Genomic DNA, 5000 nt, shown 5'->3' on the forward strand with positions numbered 1-5000 from the left:
TCTGCATGAAAACAGCGAAAAGGAGACTCGGAATAGGGAGAAATCAAATGTATGATATAAAGAAACCAGACAGAGAAGTGACATATAATAAGAATTAAATCATAAGAGCAGGGGAAGACTTTTACAGGGATCTATACAACTCAAATGAACAGCCACGGATAGAAGTGAACGCGGTAACTAGAGACGTACCCAACATCACAACAGAAGAAATAAAAAGACCACTTAAAGGCATGAAGAGAGGGAAAACACCAGGTGAAGATGGAATTAGTATAGACCTTATAGTGAAACTTCCTCCTAGTTATGACCTATGGATCAGAAACATGGACTACAACCAAATCACTGGAGAGGAAACTAATAAGTGCCTTGAGAGGGATGGAGAGGTTGATGCTGAGAATTAGCCTAAGAGATCGGATGAGTGCGACGTGGATCAGGGAACAGACAAAAGTGGAAGAAATACTTGGGAGCATCAAAAAGAAGAAATGGCAATAGGCAAATATGTCGGAGATAAATATATATATATATATATGATATATATCATATATATATACATATATGATGTATATCACATATATACACCATCATCATCATTTGGGAGCCGCATCCACCCTTTGCTTCCACCTACGAGGGTCCCTCATGGCGATCCGCCAGGCAGGGGCCCGGCCCATCTCTAGCTCCTCACGACAGGTTTGATCGATCTGCCCAAGCCACGAATTTCTCGATCGTCCCACAGACCTCCTCCACCCAGGGTTGTCACGGACAGAGACAACCTGGGGGGCAGGGTCATCCTGCAGGAATCGAGCCAAGTGACCGTATAGCCTGAGTTGGCGATCACGAATTGTGCAAGTAACAGGTCCTGTACCGGTCTCACGGTGCAGCCGTTGGTTAGACACATGGTCACGCCAACTGTACCCGATGATCCGGCACAAGGATCTGTTACAAAAGGCATCAAGACAAGATTCCAAAGCACAAAATAGCAGTTTACTATAAGACCGGGCCTCGAACCTAGGCCACTCTGGGTATGAAACCGGAGAGCCAGTACTAAACCAACCATACCACATGACCCACTAAAAGAAATGTGCAACTAGGATCTACTTAGCTCCATAGACATTACCTATATACTTATATATGAGTAATGATAATAAGGTTTTACACACATTCTTTTTGGGGACTCTGCATAGTCATTTGTTTGTATAATTTGCTATGCAGTGCTAACCTAGTCTGTGAAGAATGAGTTAGGGATCTCTATTTGATTGTTTCAGAGGGTGCCAGTGACTCCAAGCCTGTGGCATCTGAGTACCATCTGGCCGAGGGGGAGGTTCTTGTTTCCTCTCTGTGAAGCTGCAGGAGAATGGCAAATACTGTAGCATTGGACCTGTGCCTCAAGATTTTTCAGCTTGGTGTAATAATCATGGGTGTTGGGGGCATACCCCTGCCAGTGTCAGGTAGTCTGTCATTCCCTCTGATAGCTATGTGGCTGGGGACCCAGTTTATGATTATTCTTCTACCATAAGCAAGAATGCACTACGGTAAGCACAGTGGTCAGGAGGTAGATGTCACTGGGCATGCTGTGCTGTAGACTGTCAGTGGCTGCCCTGGAGTCTATATGTATGACCATGAGTCTTTCCCTCAGAGGCACGTGGGTTAGGGCTCCCATAATTGCAACTGCCTCTGCCTGTAGCAATGAGGCATTGTCTGTTACCCTCATGGATTTTGAGGCATCCCTTGATGCGAAGGCGGCACTTGCAGTGTGGGTTACAGGAGTGATTGATCCATCCATGAAATAGATTCTACCCGGAGGAGTGATGGCTGCAATGGCCCTCTCGGCTTCTGCCTTCAGACTATGCATGGGGTGTTGGTTCTTTCTCCTTGACAAGCTCATGACAGAGAACTCGATCAAGGTTTGTGCTCACAGCAGGGCTTCAATATAGTCAGGGTGGGGGGAGTCCATGTCCTTAGCAAGTAGTTGCTCTTTGAGCTGATAGCGTATCAACACCCTGGCTGTGTGTGACAGCCAGAGTTGTTTGCGAAGAGCTCATAATATTGTTCTAGGCATCTGAGTATTTTTTGTCTTATGCTTGTGTTCCCTGGGTGCCCGGATGACCTTTAAAAGGAACTGTGCTGCCATGAAATCAATTCGGGGGTCCAGGGAGAGAGGGTTTGCCTCCATGAGAAGGTTAAGGACCTTTGTCCACCTGGGGGCACTCAGAATGATCCTGACAGCTTCATTTTGAACTGTCTCCATTTTTTCTCTCTTAATCTTGGCATGGTGACAATTAGGGCGACAGAAGCATAGTCCACAATGGGATGGACGGCATGTACACAGAATGATCTTGGTGCTTTATGTCCAGCTACTATGTCTCTCCCAGTCACTGCTCTCATGAGACACAGTCTTGCTTCGGTTCGGTTAACCAGGTACTGGCCCTTCTTTTGGAAGGAGAGGGTCTGGTCAATCCTTAAACTAAGGTATTGGAAGACCTGAACCCGCTCTAGGACCATTCACTGGACATGTAAACTTATGCCTTGAACATAGTGTCTCAGAGCCATGGCTTTTGATTTGGCTGCAGCGATCTTTGGTCCTGTCCTACAACACTCTTCAGATACAATGTCCAGACAGTGCTGGGCTCTTCTTAGGCAGTGTGGTCCAGTGGAATATATCTTGTACCCCATTGAGAGGTGTATGTTGAGGGTACAGGATATTAGTGTTGAAAAGGGCTTGACCTGAGGACCTCACCCCGTGGCTTTCCATTTTCTAGGGGTATGTGCTGTGATAGGTGACCTCGGAATATGACTTTGGCTGCTCTGTTCCTGAAGTAGTCACTTATCCAGGTAAGGCGCTTTCCTCTGATTCCCTTCTGGATCAGGGTCTCCTGAATAGCAAGTGTACTGTGTATGTGACAGTGTTGGTTGTGCTTAAGAGCGTGGCTATGTTGTGTGCTGTGCTCATGCCCCTTCTGAACCCATGGAGGTGTTCATGTGGGGGTCCCATTTTCCATTGGAGTCGGTTTAGTTACATCCTCTCGGCTAGCAGAGGATGGGAACTATGCCAGCCCTCTTCCAACTCTGGGGTATAGTGGAAGTTTCCCAGGACTTGTTGATGACTTGCAGGAATGCAAGCTCACCAGCCAGTCAGTGGGAGATGATGGGGTAAGAGATCCAGTCAGAGCCCGGGGCTGAGCGAGAACTGTTTTTGTTTTTCTTACTTCCCTCAGAGAAAAGATAGCATCTGAGTTATCGGATTCGGCTGCTCTTTCTTTGATAAAAGCAAGTCTGTTTAGTTGTGGGCGTTCTTGGTTTGCCCTCAATTCGGCTGGCAGACTGTTGCAGCTTGTTCTCGCAGAGAACAAGCCTGTATTATTGACCTTTGCTGGCTTTACCTGGGTAAGCTCTGCCTATTCTGACTGCACAGATTCAGCCTGTTTTGGCTTTGCCTGTGAGGGTTTGGCCGGGGTTGGAGTAGGGAGGAGAGTCTTGTCCTGAGGTGGGGTAAAGGCTGGTTTAGCTCTGTCCAGCTTCCTCCCTTTCAGCGCTGCAACAGTCTGGGTCAGTGCCGTCATGGCGATCGTGACTGCCTTCTCCGCCTCCTCACTCGACCTTCCCAAAGTTGTTGCTACTGCAGTGACTACAGCAGTCAACAGGAGAGTCATATTTTCATCAACAAAGATGGTTGTCTCTTGGGGAGGCTTTTGCTGTCTTCTTTGAACCTTTGTTCCTCTTGTTTCTTTTTCCGTACACTTGCAATGGCTGGCAACTCTTTTTTATTGGAGATGTCCGGTGTCGGCTGGGAAGGGGCTTCCTTCCTCTTAGGAAGTCGGAGTGCCTTTTCCCTTTTGTTTTGTCCCCAGACGCGGGTGCTTGGGGAGCAGGAACAAGGTCAGGTCGTTTTTAGCAGCTTCTTGTCGACTGAGGGCCGCCTCCTTCCTAACAGAGCAAGCCAGCCTCCAGGCATAATGCCTCTTGGCAGTTTGGCCATTTAGCTGTGTCCCTTTGACTTCCTTGAGCGTCTTACGGCAAACCTCGGTGTTGTGTGCCTTGCTACAGATACCACATTTTAGCTTTGCCTTGCAGCTAGCCTGGATGTGACCATGTTTCTGGCATGTGAAGCACCGAAGTAGCTCAGACACATAGGTTCTGAGGTTGTAGGAACGCCAGTTACCCAAATCAAGGGTGGTGATTAGGGCTCCTTTCAGGGTCACCACGACTTACCTGGTTGGGGTCTTTCCTTTCGACATTCGGGAAACTCATCATAAAATGAGGAGCCAAGTAGAATCATTTTGACTCTCCTTGATTCAGTGGTGAGATACACACTTTCCTCCCATCTTTAAGCTCCTTCATTTCCTGCAGGAAATTTAGGGTAGCTTGATCTTAAGGGGCAATGATCATGCCTTAGTCTCTGGCAACGTGGATTGACATCCGGATTTGCCTCTGCATCTCCAATGCTCTCACCAATTGGTAGGCATTGTTGAAGCCTTCAGGCGTAGAGGGAACTTTGGGAAACACCTAAAGGGTTTAGTCTCTCCCTCAGAGTCTGTCTTCGACCTAGGTCGTTTCGAACCGCCGCTTCGGCATGGATTCTGGGCTTTGGTTATGGATATATATATATATATATATATATATATATATATATATATATAAATATATATATAAATATATATATAAATATATATATATAAATATACATATATATATAAATATATATATATAAATATATATAAATATATATATAAATATATATAATATATATATATAAATATATATAGATATAAATATAAATATACATATAAATATATATATATATATAAATATATATATATATTTATATATATATATAAAATATATATATATATATATAATATATATATATATTTATAATATATATAATGTATATATTATATATATAATCATATAAGTATTATATATATAATTATATATATTACATATATAATTATATATATTATATATATAAGTATATATAGATTCACAGACAATATATGTATATATAT

Source organism: Penaeus chinensis, chromosome 21, assembly GCF_019202785.1.
Source record: "Penaeus chinensis breed Huanghai No. 1 chromosome 21, ASM1920278v2, whole genome shotgun sequence".
NCBI classification, from domain to species: Eukaryota; Metazoa; Arthropoda; class Malacostraca; order Decapoda; family Penaeidae; genus Penaeus; species Penaeus chinensis.